The sequence below is a fragment of the Bos indicus genome, chromosome 20, assembly GCF_029378745.1.
Source record: "Bos indicus isolate NIAB-ARS_2022 breed Sahiwal x Tharparkar chromosome 20, NIAB-ARS_B.indTharparkar_mat_pri_1.0, whole genome shotgun sequence".
In the NCBI taxonomy this organism is placed as follows: Eukaryota; Metazoa; Chordata; class Mammalia; order Artiodactyla; family Bovidae; genus Bos; species Bos indicus.
The window spans coordinates 10,643,363-10,668,113 of NC_091779.1; the positions used below are offsets into that span (position 1 = coordinate 10,643,363).

The window sequence follows — 24,751 nt, forward strand, 5'->3', positions numbered from 1 at the left end:
AAAAATAGATTATGGTGGACAAGAACAACAAACACTTGAAAAAAACCTGAAAACTCTGTTCAAGGACATTCCTTATGTACCAAATGGAGGTAAGTCTGCAGGAAATGGCATGCAATCTTGCAGATGGTTGTAGGAATGGGTGAAGGAAAAGACTTCTACATGACAGCACCAACTCTGAGAGGGTGGGCTAACATGGAGAGTGTTGCCTATGTTTTTGTGCTAATAAGTATCTAGATGATGACTAGAAAATTTACTTAAAGCATCCGGAAATTTATTTCCGTTTTTAGATTATTGTTAACATGTGGATAAGATGAAGTTGGGGGGACTCTGTTTTTAGTTGCTTCTTTCATGTCTCAGAGGCACAGTTGTTGCAAAGCAAAAAACAGCAGATTCAGGCAAGAGAATGATTATGGCAGAAGAAGGATTGAGATGACTCAATAGAACTCCAGTGTTTCTCTTGTGGGAGTTCAATGCTATTGTTGGCAGTAAAGAGAAACTCTGGCATAGGCAAGGGCATGTACAAGTAAGGCTTACATTAAGTGGATCTGGGCATTCAATTTTATGTAAAATTTGGTGGGTCTGGAAAAATAAATGATTCCTGTTCTCCATCTGTTCTGTAGAGTCCCTTTGTCCCAAGGAGATATGTTAGGGGCTGCTTTGAGGGCAGAGATGATGGATAAGTGAGCAGAGATCTAGACCCTCCATCTTCCTTCATCATACCCCTAACTTCTCCATTCAACCAGAGGTCCTTACCCTCCTTTGGGGAAAAAAAAATCTGTTTAATGTGTTAGGATTTTTTATCAAAAGTTGTTTTCTACATAATTGTTTGTGTGTGTTCACATGTGTGTGTGTTTGGAACCCAGTGGACAAAGTCAATGAAAGTGATCAATGCTGAATGCCTTCCTCAGAAACAGGATGCAGAATGTCACACAGAGCTTGTGCTCTCTGCCAAAATCAGAGGAAGTTGCTTCCTTCCTTGCATCCGGTCCTACTTAAGTGACAAGTTACTGATGGCCCAGTGTTTGGGTTGCCACATATTGCATGGAACATATTTGTGCTCAAAATTATTGTTATCTGCAATTTAAATTTAGCTGGATGACCTGTATTTTTATTTTCTAAATCTGGCAACCCTAACCAGTGTATAATTCATAAAAAAAAATAGTGAATGTATTCTCTAACATAATGATTTTGCTAAACACTGACCAAAAATTTCTCACTTTTGTGTGTATGTGCCTCATACTACGTTAATCCCTGGGCTTGCCTGTACAGCTTTCTAGAAACCAGCCATCCTTTCTTGCTGGAATGTGGGTACATGTGGTAAAGAACCTGCTTGCTAATGCAGGAGACACAGAGACGTTGGTTCAATCCCTCTGTTGGGAAGATACCTTGGAGGAGGAAATGGCAACCCACTCCAGATTTTCTTGTCTGGAGAATCCCATGGAGAGAGAAGCCTGATGGGATACAGCCCATAGGGTTGTAATGAGGTGGACACCACTGAAGTGACTCAGCACAAACAGTGTTGTCGCTGCTTTTTCAGTCCAGAAGGTCCTCCCTCGCCCCAGGACACTGAAGACAAATTAATCTAAATTTGGCCATTGAACCTGTTTTCCCAATTCTTGCTTTTTGTCAAGTATAATTTCATCTTTGAAATTTCAAGTTGCAAGTTTTAATTGGAATATTGATGGTGTCTTACAGTCCTTCATTGTTATAATATACCTTTTCCTTAAAGAGATAATTAAAACATTTTTGTCTCTGTCACTAGTACTTATTTATCTTAAAATTATAAGTTTATACCTTTTGCCACCTTCATCCAATCCCTTTGTCCTGCCCTTCCACCTCTGGTAACCTCAAATCTGATCTCTTTTTCTATGAGGCAAGCCTCTGTTCATTTTGTATGTTATTGCCAAGTCCTTAGTTTATGCTACTAAAAACAGTTTGCTTTGGTTCTCTATCCTTCTTTCCTTCTTTTATATATGCCTGTTAGGATCTGAACTTATCAGTGAGCGCCTTGGTAGCTGCATTGGCATTTCAGATGTCTCTTGCTTGTCCTTCTCATTTAAATCCCAACACAATAAGTACTATTATAAGAAAGCTTTCTGGACAGTAAAACTAAATCCATGTTTTTCATGATTCATCATATGAATGGTTCATAGCTGCTTTCAGTTCAGTTCAGTCACTCAGTCGTGTCTGACTCCTTGCAACCCCATGGACTGCAGCACGCCGGGCCTCCCTGTCCATCACCAACTCCTGGAGACTATTCAAACTCATGTCCATTGCGTTGGTGTTGCCATCCAACCATCTCATCCTCTGTCATCACTTTCTTCTGCCATCAATCTTTCCCAGCATCAGGGTCTTTTCTAAGGAGTCAGTTCTTTGCATCAGGTGGCCAAAGTATTGGAGTTTCAGTTTTGGATCTCCTTGCAGTCCAAGGGACTCTCAAGAGTCTTCTCCAACACCACAGTTCAAAGGCATCAATTCTTTGACACTCAGCTTTCTTTATAGACCAACTCTCACATCCATGACTACTGGAAAAACCATAGCCTTGACTAGATGGACCTTTTGGTAAAGTAAGTAATGTAAAAGTACTTTACTTTGGTAAAGTAAAATAATGTCTCTGCTTCTTCATATGCTGTCTAGGTTGGTCATAGCTTTTCTTCCAAGGAGCAAGTGTCTTTTAATTTCATGGCTTCAGTCACCATCTGCAGTGATTTTGGAGGCCCGCCCCCCCCACTCCTCTGCCAAAATAAAGTCTGTCACTATTTCCATTATTTCCCCATCTATTTGCCATGAAGTGATGGGCCCAGATGCCATGATTTTAGTTTTCTGAATGCTGAGTTTTAAGCCAACTTTTTCACTCTCCTCTTTCACTTTCTTTCATCAAGAGGCTCTTTGGTTCTTCTTTGCTTTCTGCCATAACAGTGGTGTCATCTGCATATCTGAGGTTATTGATATTTCTCCCAGCAATCTTGTTCTAGCTTGGGCTTCCTCCAGCCTAGCATTTCTCATGATGTACTCTGCATATAAGTTAAATAACCAGGGGGACAATATACAGCCTTGACGTACTCTTTTTCCTATTTGGAACCAGTCTGTTGTTCCATGTCCAGTTCTAACTGTTGCTTCTTGACCTGCATACAGATTTCTCAGGAGGCAGGTCAGGTGGTCTTGTATTCCCATCTCTTTAAGAATTTTCCACAGTTTATTGTGATCCACACAGTCAAAGGCTTTGGCATAGTCAATAAAGCAAAAGTAGATGTTTTCAGACATGTGTTAAGTATTGTACATTTATCATCATATTCAGTTCTCATAACCCTATGAAATAGGTGCTATATCTTCTTTTTATAGAAGTGGAAACCAAGACACAGAGAAGTGAAGCAACTTGTCCAAGGTCACATAGCTAGAAATCTTTAGAGCATAAAATATGAACGTATCTCTCTCTAACTTGACAAGATTACTTAGGCTATTTCGTTATACTCTACAAACAGTGCTTTCTTGTTCTAGCTTCAGTCAATCATGTGCAATAATCATCTGATTGAGTTAGTTTTTTCAGCAAATCCTTTTCCACCTAGAAGGACTAGCCATCTAATTAGGTGCCAACTCGTATTCCAAATAATTAATTTTAAAAGGCACATACAACAGAAGCCCAGCATCTAGTGAGAGAAAGGGGGAATATACGTGTTTGTATATTCATGACATTTCTTTCCCCAGCTGGGTTTAATTCCTTTTGCTTGTGGATTTATTAACAGAAGCCGGATGTTGGCATTCTCTCTCCTCCAGATTCCTCAACGTGGGACCTGTTTTCTAGCAATGTGTTAATTTTACACCACTTTAGTTCATTAAAATAATTGGCAAGTTCCTTGAGTTCATCACAATGGGAGTTTACCTATTTTTAACTCTCCAAAACTTAATGTGGTAGTGCTATTTTTACTCAGAAACTAATTCTTCACAAGTTATTTCTGAAAAAATTTTCTTCATGAAGAAAGTCCATTTAACCATTTCCAACTCATAGTGGAGGGAAAGCCAACTCTCAGAGAAGTTAAATGATCTACAAGGGGTTTCCCAGAGCCCAGCTGAAGCTCCAGTCTCAGGTACATATCAGGACCCACTGCTCTTTTCTGTCCTTGGCAACAAGAATGGTTCAACTTGCAGTATCTGTAACTCTCAGTTCTGATTGCCAGCCACTGTCCTTTACAGTGTGAACGACTTGATCGTCACAACTCAGGACTGTCATCAGATGCCCGCCCTCCTTTGCACGTGCCCCTCAGCAAGAAGTCTGCTTGCCTGCTGACTTGGTTTGGGTCTGCTCCCCTTATCCCCCATGCTATTTGGGGATGGCTTGTTATCGATGTCTGGGAGGGGTCCGGCAGGTGTCCCTCCATTCTCGTACGTACCATCCCACAGGGGCAGTGCTTCTGTTCTCTGGACTGGTTCCTTGGGCCCGTCACCCTTCTTCCTGCTGCTGTGGCCATTTGCTAAGGCTGGTGAGCAGGCTGAAAGTGGAGGGTTGCTTCTCAAAGTAGATAGAAGAGGCTCATTGACATTCTACCAGGGAGTTGTCTTTCAGCTGATGGTGAAGGAGACAGAAGAGCTGCTTTCTGCAGAAAGCCTCAGTTAAAGTCCAAATGTGAGGTTTGGGAGGGGCAGCCTGGTGCTTGAACCTGGGCTCAGTCCTGGGACCCTCTCTGCCCACGCACAGTGTCTGACGACCCAGTTTGCCACCTCTCTGCTGATGCCCCCTGGGCTCTCTTCTGACCCCCACACCCATGTGTCCCCTTGCCTGCTAGGCAATCCACTTTGATTTCTAAAGGGCAGATCTAACTAGTGTGTTCAGAAAAACTCTTGACCTTCCTTTCCAAACCTGCTTTCTCTCATTCATTTTTTCGGTAAATGTCTACTTCCATCTTTCAGTTACTCAGGTCAAAAATGTGGGCCTAATCTGTCATTCGCTTTTTTCTCTCACATTTCACATTCAGTCAGTCCTCAAATCCTGTCAGCAGTCTTGTAACACATGCTCAGCATCTGACCACTTTCATCACCTCAAGTCTATCACCGAAGTCCAGACCGCCTCCTCTCTTTCCTAGATCACCGCATCAGCTCCCCCCTTGCTTCTCCTCTTGCTCTGCCAAGTCTCATCTCCACATACTATTTAGGTGGATATTTTAAAAACATAAGATTATACTCCTGCTGAAAATCCCTCTGAGATGTCCCATCTCACTTGCCACAAAATGCAAGAGCCTTCATGATCTGGCCACCTCGCCTCGAATCTCTTATCTCACCTCTAGCCCATTGCCCCTTGTTTCGCCTCCAGTCAGGTCACAATGCCCTTCTCACCTGGAACATGCCAAGTACACGGTGCTCCACTTCCTGGAACACTGCTGCCCTAGGGACCCACGTGACTCCCCGCTCCCTTTACCTCTCTGCTCCTATATCGCTATATCAGAAAGTCTTTGCTGACCTAGATAAAATGCTACCCCCAGCTGAGAGCAGACCCTTCTTTGTTTTTGTTTACTGTGTACCTCCATTACCTACACATGGCAGACACCTGGTAAATATCTGTGTCTGGTAAGTACAAACGAATTCATTTGTTCCCAGGCAAGAGAAGAATTTTGTTTTTTCTTAAATCGTCTTTAATTCAGTTCAGGGTTTCAGTAGTCGATGAGTATCTTGTGTGATCACAGGAAGATCACACGACCTGCTTTTTTCATCTGTAAAATTCAGGATTGGACTAGGTCACGTGTTAGGCATGTTTTAGCCCCCTTTTCTGGTTTTGTAAATGTGGAATCTCTTCTGTGATCCAACAATAGCATACTGGGGTTGGGGTGTCTTCTCTGGTCCTGCACCTGTGCTTGAAGTGATGGAGACAGCCTTTCTTTCATACATCTGTCCCCTTGCTGACTCTTTCCTGCATCTCACCATCGAGCACAGTCCGTACTTGTGCTATTACAACACACAGCATGCAGTAGCAGTTGTGACATGTTTCTAAATACCACTCAATAGTAACAGATCATCAAAGTTTGTATGTAATTTACATTAAAAAGTCAGAATGTTAAATGAACTATCAGTTCAGTTCAGTATCTCAGTCGCGTCCAAGTCTTTGTGACCCCGTGGACTACAGCACACCAGGCCTCCCTGTCCATCACCAACTCCACATCCACATACTGTTTAGGTGGATATTTTAAAAACATAAGATTATACTCCTGCTGAAATAGTATACATAAGATTATAGTATACGTAATCAGGCCATTGTGACCTGCCTGAAGGGGAAACAGGGGCAATAGTGTGTGGAGTTTATGCAAACTCATCCATCGAGTCGGTGACACCCTCCAACCATCTCCTCCTCTGTCGTCCCCTTCTCCTGCCTTCAATCTTTCGCAGCATCAGGGTCTTTTCCAATGAGTCAGCTCTTAGCAACAGGTGGCCAAAGTATTAGAGTTTCAGCTTCAGCATCAGTCCTTACAATGAAATTTTCAGGACTGATTTCCTTTAGGATGGACTGGTTGGATCTCCTTGCAGGCCAAGGGACTCTCAAGAGTCTTCTCCAACACCACAGTTCAAAAGCATCAATTCTTTGGTGCTCAGCTTTCTTTATAGTCCAGCTCTCACATCCATACATGACTACTGGAAAAACTATAGCCTTGACTAGATGGACCTTTGTTGGCAAAGTAATGTCTCTGCTTTTTAATATGCTATCTAGGTTGGTCATTACTTTCCTTCCAAGGACCAAGTGTCTTTTAATTTTATGGCTGCAGTCACCATCTGCAGTGATTTTGGAGCCCAGAAAAATAAAGTCTCTGACACTGTTTCCACTGTTCCCCCTTATATTTGCCATGAAGTAATGGGACCGGATGCCATGATCTTAGTTTTCTGAATGTTGAGCTTTAAGCCAACTTTTTCACTCTCCTCTTTCACTTTCATCAAGAGGCTCTTTAGTTCTTCTTGACTTTCTGCCATAAGGGTGTTATCATCTGCATATCTGAGGTTATTTATATTTCTCCTGGCAATCTTGATTCCAGCTTGTGCTTCATCCAGTCCAGTGTTTCTCATGATGTACTCTGCATATAAGTTAAATAAGCAGGGTGACAACATACAGCCTTGATGTACTCCTTTTCCTATTTGCAACCAGTCTGTTGTTTAATGTCCAGTTCTGAGTGTTGCTTCTTGACCTGCTTACAGATTTCTCAAGAGGCAGGTCAGGTGGTCTAGTATTCCCATCTCTTTCAGAATTTTCCACAGTTTATTGTGATCCACACAGTCAAAGGCTTTGGCATAGTCAATAAAGCAGAAATAGATGTTTCTCTGGAACTCTCTTACTTTTTCAATGATCCAGCGGATGTTGGCAATTTGATCTCTGGTTCCTTTGCCTTTTCTAAATCCAGCTTGAACATCTGGAAGTTCATGGTTCATATTGAAGCCTGCCTTGGAGAATTTTGAGCATTACTTTCCTAGCATATGAGATGAGTGCAATTGTGTGGTAGTTTGAGCATTCTTTGCTCAATCAACTATACTTCAATAAAAATTAATTAAAAAAAAGAAAAAATATTACATTGGAAAAAAAAGTCAGAGTGGGTTCAAGACCATCTGTGAAATGATCTGACCTTGTTCATCTTTATTTTGCTCTGCTTCCTTGAGTGGAGAGAAATGGTAGAGCCCAGTGGGAATTATGCATGACCCAGGGGACTGTCTTTGGGGAATGTCTTGTCTGTGAATGTCATTGGTATTATGTGCTATGGTGGGAAAACAACAGATTTAGAGCCACTGGTGTTACAATGCTTGTGAGACAGAGGGAAGGGATGTGGTCTCTGCCTTCGGAGAGTTAAAGGTCCAGATGAAAAGACAGGACATATTTGTACTGTGAAAGGGTGTGTAAGAACACAGTGTGTGTGAGTGCTGGATGGATCCTGCAGGGTGGTATCTTCATGGGCCAGACTGTTTGTGCGATTGGGTCCTAAGAGAAGGAGGCTTGAGCTGTGTCTTGAGGGGTCTCTCCTCCTCTCAAGGAGCCTTTTTAACAAGGTGCTGTCTCTTTCTCTCCTTCCTGGGATGATATCAGCTTGGTTAGCATGAAGCATCAAGACTTCTGTACTACTCTTTGAAAGTGAAAGTGAAGTCGCTCAGTTGTGTCTGACTCTTTGCAACCCCATGGACTGTAACCTACCAGGCTCCTCTGTCCATGCGATTTTCCAGGCAGGGATACTGGAGTGGGTTGCTATTTCCTTCTCCAGTGGAATCTTCCTGACCCAGAGATTGTACGCAGATCTCCCACATTGCAGGCAGATGCTTTACCGTCTGAGCCACCAGGGAGGGTACTGCTCTTTGAGGTCTCCCTATAACCACACTGTCATAAATTCTCTTTGAATGATCCTAGTTTAGGTGTTTCCTGTTGGGACTCTGACCAATACGATCTTACAGAACTTTCCCTTTCAATGGGAATATATGAGCTCTCCCAGATTAATCTTCTTCAGTGTTGTGCAATCTCACAGAAAGATAGGCTTGACATCTACACCAGAGAAGAATGAGCACCATTTCTCAGTCCCTGCCCTGCTCTTTCAGGTCGCCTAGGAACACTGTTTGTCTTTGTTGATGCTTATGCTACCTTGTGTGGGTCAAGAAGGTATTTGTCCTTGATATCTTGAATAAGTAGGTTGACAATATAACTCATTTTCCTCAGTGGAACACTTTTGAGAGTTCAAAGGTGCACCATAAATAATTATGCAGAGAGAATAGGTGTAAACCAGGACTGTTGAGATGGTGAGTCTACCCAGAGAAGGGAATTCTAATTGTGTTTCATTAATCTGAATCACAATCCTGTCCCTGAGAAAGTAATGATCACCGCTTCAGTTTGCTGGAGTGACTGTCTTGGTCATCTTCAGGAGTGCTGTTCTGAGCTGCAAGGAAGATCCTTTGTTATCTCTCCCAATTACTGCATGGAGAAGCCCAGCTCAAGAACTCCAGACCATTTGGAGAACTAAATGGCCTCACTGCTGGGCAGAGGCCAGGCAGCAATACAGGTAACTGGGCTCCTCCTAGCATTGCCTTTGATAAGGAATTAAGGTCATATGACCCATTTTGAGAGGTCTGTCTCTCAGTGTTTTCAAATTCTAAGTCACTGTTATCAACATAATTGAAGCATGGTCTGGCCCAGGGAAGAAAGTGATTCTGAGTCTGGCAGGCACACAATAGATGAGAAAGATGCAGGTCTTCAGAAAGGAAGGGCAAGGGCACTTCAATCAGCACTAACCTTGTGAGCAAAGGCCAAACCTCAGGGTGCCAGCTGCTACACAAAGCAAATTGGAGACCTGAGCCACATCCCCAGTGCCCTCGTGTGTGTGCAGGACTAGGCTTGTTTAGAGGGATACGTTTTCTTTATTAACCTTCCACCAGCTAAAAATGCGAAGAGATGCTTCAAAGCGTCAGACCTCCCCAGTAGCCTGGGGTGTGTGTGTAGAAGCTGATGCTTCTCATTTGGCTTCATGGCATTAGCTCAGATGCAGTACTTGGGATTATCTAGCCAATTACTGCATTGGTACTCTGCCTCTCAAGAGATTTTCTTTTAGATTCTCTAATAGAAACATTTTGTTTTCCCTTAAAGAACAGTTTGGTCACCCTTTGGATAACCATCTCTTGTAATCTGTGCCAGAGTTTCTATTTATTTCTGCAGCTTGAACATACTCTTTTATTCCTCATTGTCTTAGTACTTGGAGTTCTTGTTGGTAATTTGTGGGGAGCACTTTGTATCATGCTCTTTAGCCTGGTGATCATCATTTCTGTCTTTGAAAGCAAAAGTATTTCTTGTGGTGGAAAATTCTTCATGTGCTTTCATACATTTGTATATGTATATTTTAATTTTGTGAAAGAGCAGGGAGCTACTGTGGTTTGTTGAAAAACCTCTTCCAGGATTAAGTGATATTATAACATCAGAGCAGAAGCTTTTAGCATTTGGAGCCTATTTATTATTTATTATGATGCAGATTGACACTTAGTTGAGTTGGAATTTTGGGATTGTAACATCAATAATGGTTAATCTCCTCAGTAATAAATTACACTTACAACTCTGATTGCTGCCATAAGGTGATTGGCTGTGGTTAAGATGATAGACCTAGTGGTTTAGCTCTTCTTAAGTATAGTTGACCTACAGAGGTTAGATAGGTGAGCATATGCTTTCAATTCCATTATGCAATATTTGTGAGGCATAACTATGGAAGTATAACTGTGGACCACTGCTAAAGTGCACAACAATACCTATACATACATTAGCACCTCTTTGGCTTTCTCTCAGTCATCATCTGTGCACTTCTTTTCCTTCGACTCTCCTCCTAGATTTAGAAAGTTTCCTAAGCTTCTTTTATTTTCTTGTCTGTGCTTCCGGACCTTTCACTGAAATTCTCCTGCAAGTGAACCTTTGGGTAGCTCCTGCCCTCATTCAATAAAAGCATTAATTTGCCTCCTTAAGCCTTTTAATGTATTCTAAAGTAAAGGGACAGATTGTTACTTCTTTCCTGGTCAGAACAACAAAAAACTTTCCTTTACAGTTTTTCTGAGCTCAAATGAAAAGAGGAACTCAAGGAATACACTGCAAATCACTTAGGAAGATCCTTCACTAATCAGAAACCTATTCCCTGTGGTCATCATACTTATTCATCTTCTCTTTTAAAAGATATGGAAACTTAGGTGGTTTCTAGGTAAGAAATGGCTGTGGCATTTAAAAGGAAGATCCATAATTCATTAGAGTGGTGCTACAACAGAAAAGAACCTTAATGCACCACATGAGTAATCTCTAGCCCACTTCATTTGTCCATCCATTTATGCATTGGTTCATTCATTCCTAAAACATTTACAGAGTGCTTGCTGAGTACAAGATACTGCTTGGTGCTAGAGAAAGTGAGATAAATGACTTATGTATTTATTTATTTATTTTTGGCTGATGATATAATAGTATACTCAGAAAACAGTAGGTCCCAGTAAAACTTGTAAAAATTAATAAAATATTTGTAAGTGACTGGATTCCATAAATAATTGAAAAAAAGGTCTTTTTTCTTCCCAATGACACCTAAAAAAGGAAGTGGGCGAAGTATTTTGTTCAAAATAGTGGCATAAAATTACCAAATATTAAAAAATAAAGTTGACAAGAAAAATAAGGGACCTACGTGAAAAAATATGTAATAAATCTGAACAAATAGAAGGGCATACTACTTTCTTGGACAGGGAGACATTATATCATAAAAGGTCAAATCATCCAAAATGGTTATGTGAATTTAGTATAATTCTAATAAACTCTCAAACTACTTTTAATTGGATAGAGACAAGTCTAAATGTCAGGTATAAAAGTAAATGCCCAAGAAATGCTAAGAAAAGTATGAAAAAAAAAAAAGAAATTCAGCAAAACCACTATATTAAAAATCAACATGGCATTCTTTTCACATTCTAAATGTTCTTTTGTATCTAATTTATAGTAGTCATGAGTTCTATTCTCTTGAAGAACTATGTAAGCTTCTGGCCCTTCATTACCTGTACTTGCCTTCTGTCTGACTCACAAGTTCAATGCTGACTCTCAGCAAAGGCCTGAACTGCTTCCAACATCCACAGAGATTGTAAGCCTCAGTGTTTTTCCTTACCCCCTGGGATCTGACAGCTTTCATTTCTGCTTCCCTTTAGTCACCCTGGACCATGGCCACATCTTGTTCCTTGTCCTTGCTTTATCTCCAAAGTCTTAAATTCCAAAATGCCTATAAGTCAGTTTAAGTAGCTCAAACTCTAATTTCTTTCCCAATTTCTTTTATATATGAAAGTGAAAGTTGCTTAGTCGTGTCTGACTCTTTGTGGCCCCATGGACTATACAGTCCATGGAATTCTCCAGGCCAGAATACTGGAGTGGGTAACCTTTCCCTTCTCCAGGGGATCTTCACAACCCAGAGACTGAGCCCAGGTCTCCTGTATCGCAGGTGGATTCTTTACCAGTTGATACATACACCTCACATACATATGCACACCTGCCTCTTCTCTTCCTCATTTCCCATTCTCATTCCTACCACTCACTCCAAATTTCCCATGTTGTGTATACCTCTCAGAGTCTTGTCCTTTGTATTCTGTACTTCCCTATTCGGATAGCAATCTCTATCAACTCCTGGTTGGCTCTAACTATTTTAACAGCTGTGTAATATTTCACAGGACCCTCAAGAGTCTTCTCCAACACCACAGTTTAAAAGCATCAATTCTTCGGTGCTCAGCTTTCTTCGCAGTCCAACTCTCACATTCATACATGACCACTGGAAAAACCATAGCCTTGACTAGACAGACCTTTGTTGGCAAAATAATGTCTCTGCTTTTTAATATGCTATCTAGGTTGGTCAGGGAGGCCTGGCGTGCTGTGATTCATGGGGTCGCAAAGAGTCGGACATGACTGAGCGATTGAACTGAACTGAACTGAACTGAATATTTCACAGTAGAAATAGACCATTATGAATTCAACATTTCCCTTTTGATGCCTATTTAATTTGCCTCCTGTTTATTTGTTGCAATGTGAACTGCTATAAGCACTCTTTCATCTGTATCTTGATGTTATTATATCTATAGGGTTTCCAGTACTTGGACTGGTGGTTTTAAAGGTATCACTTAAAAAAAAATTTTCATAGATGCTGCCAAGGTGCTTCCAAAAAGACTAACAATTCACATTTCCATCAGAAGAATATGAGATACTCCTTGTTGCTGCTTACTTTATAGCAATAGATACTGCTTTTTCTAACTTTTGCCGATCTGAAGCATATAGTAATGACACATCACTGTTACCTTAATTTTCTTTTCTCTGACCACTGGTAAAGTTGAACATCTTGTATTTATTACTTAACTGGACTTTCAGATAAACTCTTCTGTGAGTTGCCTTCTATTCTTGGCCAAATGTTGTGGGGAGAGGGAGTGGTCATTTGAGTTTTTTGTCATTCTTTCTTAACCCTCAGTTCAGTTCAGTTCAGTTCAGTTCAGTCGCTCAGTCGTGTCCGACTCTTTGCGACCCCATAAATTGCGGCACGCCAGGCCTCCTTGTCCATCACCAACTCCCGGAGTTCACTCAGACTCACGTCCATCATGTCTGTGATGCCATCCAGCCATCTCATCCTTTGTCGTCCCCTTCTCCTCCTGCCCTCAATCCCTCCCAGCATCAGAGTCTTTTCCAATCAGTCAACTCTTCGCATGAGGTGGCCAAAGTACTGGAGTTTCAGCTTCAGCATCATTCCTTCCAAAGAAATCCCAGGGCTGATCTCCTTCAGAATGGACTGGTTGGATCTCCTTGCAGTCCAAGGGACTCTCAAGGGTCTTCTCCAACACTACAGTTCAAAAGCATCAATTCTTTGGTGCTCAGCTTTCTTCATAGTCCAATTCTCATATCCATACATGACCACAGGAAAAACCATAGCCTTGACTAGACCTTAGTTGGCAAAGTAATGTCTCTGCTTTTCAATATGCTATCTAGGTTGGTCATAACTTTCCTTCCAAAGAGTAAGTGTCTTTTAATTTTATGGCTGCAGTCACCATCTGCAGTGATTTTGGAGCCCCCAAAAATAAAGTCTGATACTATTTCCACTATTTCCCCATCTATTTGCTATGAAGTGATGGGACCAGATGCCATGATCTTCGTTTTCTGAATGTTGAGCTTTAAGCCAACTTTTTCACTCTCCACTTTCACTTTCATCAAGAGGATTTTGAGTTCCTCTTCACTTTCTGCCATAAGGGTGGTGTCATCTGCATATCTGAGGTTATTGATATTTCTCCCGGCAATCTTGATCCCAGCTTGTGCTTCTTCCAGCCCAGCGTTTCTCATGATGTACTCTGCATAGAAATTAAATAAGCAGGGTGACAATAAACAGCCTTGACATACTCCTTTTCCTATTTGGAACCAGTCTGTTGCTCCATGTCCAGTTCTAACTGTTGCTTCCTGACCTGCATATAGGTTTCTCAAGAGGCAGGTCAGGTGGTCTGGTATTCCCATCTCTTGAAGAATTTTCCACAGTTTATTGTGATCCACACAGTCAAAGGCTTTGGCATAGTCAATAAAGCAGAAATAGATGTTTTTCTGGAACTCTCTCACTTTTTCGATAATCCAGTGGATGTTGGCAATTTGATCTCTGGTTCCTCTGCCTTTTCTAAAACCAGCTTGAACATCATGAAGTTCATGGTTCATGTATTGCTGAAGCCTGGCTTGGAGAATTTTGAGCATTACTTTACTAGCATGTGAGATGAGTGCAATTGTGCAGTAGTTTGAGCATTCTTTGGCATTGCCTTTCTTTGGGATTGGAATGAAAACTGACCTTTTCCAGTCCTGTGGCCACTGCTGAGTTTTCCAAATTTGCTGGCATATTGAATGCAGCACTTTCACAGCATCATTTCAGGATTTCAACTGGAATTCCATCACCTCCACTAGCTTTGTTTGTAGTGATGCTTTCTAAGGCCCACTTGACTTCACGTTCCAAGATGTCTGGCTCTAGGTGAGTGATCATACCATCATGATTATCTGGGTCATGAAGATCTTTTTTGTACAGCTCTTCTGTGTATTCTTGCCACCTTTTCTTAATATCTTTTGCTTCTGTTAGGTCCATACCATTTCTGTCCTTTATCGAGCCCATCTTTGCATGAAATGTTCCCTTGGTATCTCTAATTTTCTTGAAGAGATCTCTAGTCTTTCCCATTCTGTTGTTTTCTTAACCCTACCTACATATTAAAAATAATTACCATTTGCTATGCTTGTTACTAATATTTCTTCCAAATCTACCATATTTCTTCTGAATTTTTTGTGGTTCTTACATAGCTAAATAATCTATAATAGTATCTAGGGGTTTCCAAGGTGGCTCAGTGGTGAAAAATCTGCTTGCAATGCAGGAGATGTGGGTTCAATTCCTGGGTCAGGAAGATCCTGTGGAGAAGGAAATGGCAATCCATTTCCGTATTTCTTGCCTAGGAAATCCCATTGACAAAGGAGCCTGGAGGGCTACAGTTCATGGGGTTACAAAGAATCAGATATGACTTAGTGACTGAACAACAAAAATAGTATTCTGTTGCATATATGTAATGTACTGCATCTTCTTTATCCATTCATCTGTTAAAGAGCTCTTGGGTTGCTTCCATGTTTTGGCCACTGTGAATAGCATTGCTATGAACATTGGGGTGCTAATTCTTTTTTAATTAGAGCTTTCATCTTTTCCAGATATATGCCCAAGAGTGGAATTGCTGGGTCATATGGTGGTTCTGTTTAGTTTTTTGAGGAAACTCCATACTGTTTTCCACAATGGTGATGGTTTAGTTGCTGAGTAGTATCCAACTTTTGTGACCCCATGGATTGTACCCTGCCAGGCTCCTCTGTCCATGGGATTTCCCAGGCAAGAATACTGGAGGGGGTTTCCATTTCCTTCTCTGGTAGGTCTTCCTGACCAAGGAATTGAACTGTATCTTGGGCATTGCAGGTGGTAGATGTACCATTTTACATTCTCACCAACAGTGTACAAGAGCTCTCCTTTTGCCACATCCTCACCAACATTTGTTATTTGTAGACTTTTTGATGATGGTCATTCTGACAGGTGTGAGGTAATATCTCACTGTTGTTTTGATTTGCATTTCTCTAATAACCTAGTGACTTTGAGCATCTTGGAAAATGTTTATTATTTAAGTCTTTTGCTAATTTTTGATTAGATTATTTGTTTTTTCCCTTTGATATTGAGTTGTATGAGCTGTTTCTATATTTTAGATATTAATCCCTTGTCAGTCACATCATTTGCAAATACTTTCTCCCAGTCCGTAGGTTTTGTTTTTTTTTAATCAATGGTTTCCTTTGCTGCGCAAAAGCTTTTAAGTAGATCCCATTTGTTTATTTTTGCTTTTATTTTCTTTACTTTAGGAGACTGATCCAAAAAAATATTCTGCAGTTTATGTCAAAGAGAGTTCCATTTTGTTTTTCTCTGGTAGTCTTATAGTTTCCAGTCTTATATTTAGGTCTTTAATCCATTTTTGAGATTAATTTTGTATATTGTGGTAGAGACTGTTCCAATTTCATTCATGTATGTAGCTGTCTGGTTTTACTAGCACCACTTATTGAAGAGACTGTTTTTTCTCCATTGTGTATTATTGCCTCCTTTGTAATATATTAATTGACCGTAAATGCATGAATTTATCTTTGGACTCTTCTACTTTGTGCCATTGACCTACATGTCTGTTTTTGTGCCAGGACCATATTATTCTGATGACTGTAGCTTTATCGTATAGTCTGAAGTCAGGCAATATGGTTCCTTCAGGTCCATTCTTCTTTCTCAAGATTGTTTTGGCTATTTGGGGTCTTCTGTAATCCCATACAAATCTTAAATTATTTGTTCTAGCTCTGTGAAAAATGATGTTGTTATTTTGATAGGGATTGCATTGAATCTGTAGATTACCTTCAGTAGTATGCGTAAATTTTTTTCCCACTATAGATGGGTAAATTTATTTTGTTAAACATTTTGTTTTATATTGGAGTATAGGCGATTAACAATATTGTGATAGTTTCAGGTGGACAGCAAAGGGACTCAGCCAAGTGTTATGTTCATTTTAATAATATTAAAATTATTCCAATCTAAGAACACAGGATATCTTTCCATTTCTTTCTATCACCTTCAATTTCCTTAGTAAATGCTTTATAGTTTTCAGATTATAGATCTTCTATCTCCTTGGTTAAGTTTATTCCTATTATTTTATTCTTTTTGATGCAATTTTAAATGTTTTTTTTTGTTTGTTTTTTGGTTTCTGATATTTCAGTGTTATTGTATAGAAATGCTGCAGATTTCTATATATTAATCTTGCATCCTGCAACCTTGCCTAACTCACTTATTAGTTCTAATAGTTTTGGGATTAAAATTTTAAGGTTTTATATATCAAGTATTATGCCATCTCTAGATAGTGATAGTTTTACCTCTTCCATTCCAATTTGAATATTTAAATTCTTTTTCTTGTCTATACCTAGGACTTCCAATACTATGTTAAGCAGAAGTAGTGAGAATAGATATTCTTGTTGTATTCCTGAATTTAGTGGGAAAGCTTTCAGCTTCTCACCATTGTGTATGGTGTTGGCTGTAGGTTTGTTGTAAGTGGCCTTTATTATGTTGACATATGTTTCCTCTGCACTCACTTTGATAAGAGTTTTTATCATGAGTGGATGTTAAAGTGTTAGTTGCTCAGTCATGTCCATCTCTGTGCAACTCTATGAATTATAGTCCACCAGGCTCCTCTGCTCGTGGAATTCTCCAGGCAAGGATATTGGAGTGGGTTGTAATAGTCCCAGTCCAGGGATGAATGAGTGGATGTTGAATTTTGTCAAATGCTTTTTCTGCATCTATTAAGATGATCATGTGATTTTTTTTCTTTCCTTTTGTTAATGTGGTATATCACATTGATTGATCTGCATACACTGAACCATCCTTGTGACACTGGAGTAAATCCAACATGACTGTGGTATATGGCCCTTTTTATACATTGTTGGATTCAGTTTGCTATTATTTGGTTGAGGATTTTTGCATCTATATTCATCAAAGATATTGGCCTTTGATTTTCTTTCTTTGTAGTGTTTTAACCTGGTTTCAGAATCAGGATAATGGTGGCCTCATAGGATGAATTTTGGAGTATTTCCTCCTGTTTCTTTCTTTTTTTTTGGAATAGTTTGGGAAAGAGAGGTATTAGTTCTTTATATTAAGTTGATGAAAATGTAATTGCAGTTTCAGACTGTGAATTTTTAATCATTATAACTAGGTTCAAGCATATGTTTATTAATCAAAATAGGAACCATTACAATCAACACATTTTTGCCAATAAGAAATGTTTGTTTATTCCTGTAGCATAAAAATCAGTGCTTCAGGATTGGAATGAATTCTTAGAAAGCATTTTCTGCCTCCTGTGGTTGTGAAGCGTTTTTCCTGTAAAAAGTTGTCGAGATGCTTGAAGCAGTGGTAGTCAGTTGGTGAGAGGTCAGGTGAATATGGCAGATGACGCAAATCTTGTAGCCCAGTTGGTTCAACTTTTGAAGCGTTGGTTGTGTTACATGTTGTTGGGCATTGTCGTGGAGAATTGGGCCCATTCTGCTGATCAGTACTCAAATTTCTCCAAGCTAGGCTTCAGCAATACAGGAACTGTGAAATTCCAGATGTTCAAGCTGGATTTAGAAAAGGCGGAGGAACCAGAGATCAAATTGCCAACATCCACTGGATCATCAAAAAAACAAGAGAGTTCCAGAAAAACATCTATTTCTGCTTTATTGACTATGCCAACGCCTTTGACTGTGTGGACCCCAACACACTGTGGAAAATTCTTAAAGAGATGGGAATACCAGACCACCTGATCTGCCTCCTGAGAAATCCGTATGCAGGTCAAGAAGCAACAGTTAGAACTGGACATGGAACAACAGACTGGTTCCAAATTGGGCAAGGAGTACGTCAAGGCTGTATATTGTCACCCTGCTTGTTTAACTTGTATGCAGAGTACACATGCAAAATGCCTGGTTGGATGAAGCACAATCTGGAATCAAGATTGCCGGGAGAAATATCAATAACTTCAGATATGCAGATGACACCACCCTTATGACAGAAAGCGAAGAAGAACTAAAGAGTCTCTTGATGAAAGTGAAAGAGGAGAGTGAAAAGTTGGCTTAACGCTCAACATTCAGAAAATGAAGATCATGGCATCTGGTCCCAACACTTCATGGAAAATCAATGGGGAAACAGTGAGAAGCTTTATTTTTTGGGGCTCCAAAATCACTGAAGATGGTGATTGCAGCCATGAAATTAAAAGATACTTGCTCCTTGGAAGAAATCTATGACCAAACTAGACAGCATATTAAAAAGCAGAGACATCACTTTGGTCTGTCTAGTCAAAGCTATGGTTTTTCCAGTAGTCATGTATGGATGTGAGAGTTGAACTATAAAGAAAGCCGAGCACCAAAGAACTGATGCTTTTGACCTGGGAAAGATTGAAGGCTTTGGAGGAGAAGGGAACGGCAGAGGATGAGATGGTTGGATGGTATCACTGACTCGATGGACATGAGTTTGAGCAAGCTCTGGGAGTTGGTGATGGACGGGGAAGCCTGGTGTGCTGCAGTCCATGGGGTCGCAAAGAGTTGGACATGACTAAGCAACTGAACTGAACTCTTGATCAATGCCTGCTCTAGGCCTTGCAGTTTTTGGTGCATCTCATCAACTCACTGAGCATACATCTCAGATGTAATGGTTTCTCTGGAATTCAGAAAGCTGTGGTGGGTCAGATGGGCAGCAGACCACTGAACAGTGACCATGACCTCTTTTGGGCACAAGTTTGGCTTTGGGAAGTGTTTTGGAGCTTCTTCTCAGTCCAGCCACTGAGCTGGTCATTGCTGGTTGTGGTATAAAATCCGTTTCATTGAGAAATCATTGTTATTGTGTAGAATGAGAGAAGATGACACTTCAAAATGATTTTTTTTTTTTTTTGTGGTCAGCTCATGAGGTACCTGCTCCTTGAGCTTTTTCACCTTTCCAATTTGCTTCAAGTGCCAGACAACTGTAGACTGGTTGATGTTGAGGTCTTTGGCAGCTTCTTGTGTAGTTGTAAGAGGATCAGCTTTGATGATCCTCTCAATTGAGCATCGTCGACTTCCGATAGCCAGGCACTGTGCTCCTCACCGTCAAGGCTCTTGCCTCCTTTGCAAAACTTCTTAAACCACGGCTGCAGTGTATGTTCAGTAACAGTTCCTGGGCCAAATGCATTGTTGATGTTTGCGAGTTGTCTCCATTGCTTTACAATCTATTTTTAACTCGAATAAGAAAATCACTTGAATCTGCTTTTTGTCTAATGTTATTTCCATAGTCTAAAATAAATATAAAATAAACCACAAGTAATATCCTTAGCAAAAAAAAAAATTGAGAAATGCACATTAAAATGATGTATAACATAACCACATCTAAAGACTGTATTTCAGTATCAAGCAGTAAAATTCAACAGTGCAAAATTACAATTACTTTTGCACCAACCTAATATGTTTGATAGAATTTCCCTCTGAAGCTATCTGGTCCTGGACTTCTGTTGGTTGGGCGTTTTTGTTTGTTTGTTTTTTAATTAAAAATTTAATTTTATTTCTAGAGATTGGGCTGTTCAAATTCTCTCTTTCTTCTTGAATCAGTCTTGGCTGATTGAATGTTACTAGAAATTTGTCCATTTCTTCTACATCGTCTGGTTTGTTGGCATATAACTGTTCATAGTATTCTCTTGAGTTTTTTTGAATTTCTCTGGTATTGGTTATTACTTTTCATCTTTCATTTCTCATTGTGCTTATTTGGGCCTTCTCTCTTTTTTTCTTTAATACAGTGGAGAAATTGGAGAGAGAGAGAGCATTCTTAATCATCTTGGTTAAAATAACTTATTTTTGCAAATTTTACAAAAACCTCTGACCATGTTGCTAGGTCCTTTCCCAAGGCCTTTGAACTTAAGCTTCATAAGTTTACTATTATGCTGTTTGTTCTTTTGCTGACACCCTCCTTGATGTTCTACAAATAGAGTGTTAAGCTGACTGTAAGTGTGTGTATGTTTATACCTTTTCTTATTTTCTTGCGATTTTTTGGTCACACTACAGTCTCAGTCCAAATAAGTCAGTTTTGCTTTTCTGACTTCAAATCATTTTTTAAAAAACTCTGGAATCCCAACACAGGAACATTAAACACTATGACTATAGTAATTTTAGAGTCAATGTCCTGAAAACGAGAAATTCCAATGAAATGATGTACCACACAACGTCGTTTCCAACACCCTGCACCACCACTTGAGCTTTGCATGCATTTCCTCCTTCATTTTCATATATATTATATTTACCATCAATCTTGTGGTAAGTTGCAGAGCAGAGAGATTGGGTGACATGGTTCTCTGATGGGGAGATCAATCTCTAAATGGTCCTTTCCTGCTCACAGTGAAAAAAAGTTGAGAACACAGCATTACTACTCATCCTTCTGTTAACTGCAGTGGGAACTTCAGCCCTGGTAACAGTAGCAAAACAGCCAGCCAAAGGTCTGAAGAGAAAAACTAATCAAGAGGAAAGAAGAAAACCCACAAAAAGTGGTTGTGTGGTAACTTGGGGATGATTTGTTCGATCAGCTTGAATATAAATACAGGAATCCTGGAAATGTCAAAAGAGGGCCTTGGATAAAGGACTCAAAGGCTGGTTTGTCTGGGAAAAATGTTTTTATTTATTAATGGCCTGTTTTTTTAAATTTTTCATGTTTCTCATAAGGTTTTTGTCACCTGCACGCAAGGGTTTAGTGAAATATTTTTGAAATATTTTCCATTTTGAAATTGGAAAGCTTATACTGCAGACCCAGGCATTTCTGCTCTGTTCCCCCTGTCCCAGAGATGTCATCATGTCTTCATTCAAACACTGCACTGCCCAGCAGAGAAGCGTGAGTCACGTGTGCCCGTATGTTTGTTAAACCTTCTCTTATCAAATGTTGGAGTAGAATACAATGCAAATGTGCACACATGGTTTCCACATTACTGGTTTAACCACATTGCAATTGCAGTAATGAAAAGCAGAATGGGCAGAAGCCCAGGGGCTCTGGGTGTATTTTCCAGCAGGGATTACAAAAATTGGTGGGAAAGAAATAGCTTCATGTACAGAGAAGAGTTTGGAAATAAGGGCATCAAGAGCTTTCTGGGAAGAAATGCAAACCAGATGGAGTAACTCAAGATTAAGAATGGTGATAAAAGGAAAGAAGTAGCTGTTTCTTAACAGCAGTGGGGGGAATGAGTCAATTCTCTGTTACCTAATTGTCAAGATAATAGGAAGGGTGCTGTGCAAACATTAGATTTAGGACTGTGAGGTCCAAGTTAATGGACATCTTCAGATGTGCTTGACTCCACCTTCTGGGCCCTGGCTATTTGCTCAGTGGAGAACCCTTGGCATTCATCATTCTCTTTAACACTGACAGCTGTCCCAGCCTTTCCAGCATCAGGGCTCTACCTGTATATGACTCCACTGTGCTCACCGGGCAGGAACAGCAGCAACCGTGCCTTTCTACCAAGTCCAAGCTCAGAAGAACTGTTGGAAAGTGGCATGGGATCTGACTATGCAAGGGGCTAATTAGAGAGGTTGAGTAACACTAATACACCAGAAGTGTAGGGGAGTTTACATACCCAGAAGTGTAGAGGAACCTTTGGTCTAGTAGAGACAGTAGACAGAAAGAACATGGTGGATGAATTCTCTGCCCTGCTCCCACAATGGACTGTTCATAGATACAGGGGTTCCATGAGATCTCTCTGGAGATTCCTGCATAAAGAAGAAACCAGTTGCGTATCTTGGTGAGGCTGTGGTCAGCTCACTCAGTAAGAGACAGTGACAGACTATAGTCAGTCCTCTGTATCTTTGGGCTCTGCATCCATGGAGTCAACCAATTGTAGATCAAAAACAGAAAAAGATCAAATAAATCCCAGAAAGTTTCAAAAGGCAAAACCTGAATTTGCCACACACTGGCAACTATTTACACAGTATTTGCAGCTATTTACATAGCAAGTACTTTGTATCTATAATACTATTTACATTGCATTTATACTTATTAAGTATTATAAGTCATCTAGAGATGATTTAAATCATACAAGAGGATATATGTAGGTTATAGTGATGAAGAATTGTTACTTTCACACTGTGGTGCTGGAGAAGACTCTTGAGAGTCTCTTAGACAGCAAGGAGATCCAACCAGTTCATCCTAAAGGAAATCAGTCCTGAATACTCATTGGAAGGACTGATGCTGAAGCTCAAATTTGGCCACCTGAGGCGAAGAACTGACTCATTGGAAAAGACCCTGATACTGGGAAAGATTGAGGGCAGGAGGAGAAGGGGGTGACAGAGGATGAGATGGTTGGATGGCATCACTGATTCAATGGACATGAGTCTGAGCAAACTACAGTAGATAGTGAAGAGCAGGGAAGCCTGGTGTGCTGCAGTCCATTGGGTCACAAATAGCTGGACACAACTAAGTGACTGAATAACAACAAATGTAGGTTATAAGCAAATAATACACCATTTTAGGTAAGAGACTTGAGCATCCAGGGGTTTTGGTATCTGAAGGGGTTCCTCGAACCAGTTTCCATGGATACTGAGGAAATGACTGTGCCTTATATTTGCTTTCCTTCCTTTCTTGCCTCTCTCAGAAATCATGCAGATTTGTGATTATTTTAAATATTGTGCCACTAATTTAGTTATGAGGTGTATATATGGTAGCTTAAAAAGAAGACCATAGGGAATGATTACTGGTTATAAATATTTATAATTTGAGGTATATTTTAAAACCATTGCATTGTACAATAGATATGATTTGCTTATGAAATGCTTGAATGTATTCACTTAGTAATACAAGGCAAACTTGATAATAAAATTTTTGTAATGAATTTATTAAACACTCTGAACTTGGCAGAGGCACAAACAAATGGTTTACTTTTTGGGTCTGGTGGCCAATTTTAAAAGCAACGTGAAAAGTTTCTCTCATTACATCTTTCAATAAAAGACCAAATAGAAAGAAGTCCTTTACATTATCCTTAATGAGAAAATTTAGAAACATTACTTCCAGTTTAAAAAAAGACTCATTTTCCTTAAAGAAAAATATAAAAATACCAAAAAGTAGAAAAAAATTTTTGTAGCAATCTAAAACAATAAAGTTAACAGCTTAATATTTTAAATGTTTCCTTTCAGACCCTTTTTTCTTATATAGTGTTGTATTATTCTCTTCTCTCTCTCCAACATTGTGGCATAAACTTTAAAATTTTATTTCAAAAAAAACCTTTTATGGTGATTGTAAAAGTAATACTGGTTTGTTGCAGAAAATTTGGTAATATGAATCTACAATTGAGGAAGAACCATTGGTAATATTGTATTTCCTTTCAAAAATATTCATAAACAAATCTAAGATAATTCTACTTATGTCATGTTGCATCTGAGCATGTTCTCATATTACTGATTTATCTCAAAAGTGCAACTTAAATAATTGCATAATTTTCTATAGTGGGTATTGTCCTATTGTCTTCTTAGACGTCTCAGTTCAGTTCAGTCACTCAGTCGTGTCCGACTCTTTGCAACCCCATGGACTGCAGCACGCCAGGCCTCCCTGTCCATCAACTCCTGGAGTTTACTCAGACTCATGTCCATTGAGTCGGTGATGCCATCCAACCATCTCATCCTCTGTCATCCCCTTTGCCCACCTTCAATCATCAGGGTTTTTTCAAATGAGTCAGTTCTTCACATCAGGTGGCCAAAGTATTGGAGTTTCAGCTTCAGCATCAGTCCTTCCAGTGAATATTCAGGATTATAAATAATTCTGTGACAGGCCTATTCTCCGCCTTTTAAATTGTTTTCTTAGGGTAGATGCCTGTAAGTAAGGTTAGTAAGTCAAAGGTGATACATATTTTGAAGGATTTTGACAACTATGTCGCCCCACTGCTTTTCAGAAATGTACTAATACATGCTTCCATCATAGTGAATGAGACAACTTTCTTTTCTCAGACCACCCCTCCTTATCTTAGTCTCAATTCACTGGTAGTTTCTCTCATGTATCTCACTTCTTTTATTAGTGTGAGGATGTCCTGAGCTTGTTTCAAGGGAGATTTTTTTAGTGAGAAGAGTTGAGATTTAGCTTCTCCTACTATCTTTAGCATCACCTCTAGCAATGGCTTTTGGTATTTCTTTAATTCAATTTCTTATCCCTAAATTCAGAAGCTCCCAAGAATACATCAGTTTTCCTTTGCAGCT

At 39.8% G+C, this 24,751-nt stretch overlaps 1 long non-coding RNA gene across 3 annotated transcripts in view; it reads left to right on the forward strand.

Moving 5' to 3' along the window:
• Positions 1 to 24,751, forward strand: part of LOC139177991 (uncharacterized) — a 214,713-nt gene that overhangs the window by 16,123 nt on the left and 173,839 nt on the right. Inside the window, exon 1 of one of the 3 annotated variants that reach the window (XR_011562409.1) lies at positions 5,435 to 5,559. The exons of the other annotated variants lie outside the window; for them this stretch is intronic. This is a non-coding gene — a long non-coding RNA (uncharacterized lncRNA). Of the gene's footprint in view, positions 1 to 5,434; positions 5,560 to 24,751 lie in introns of those variants that run through there. 3 annotated transcript variants of the gene reach the window in all.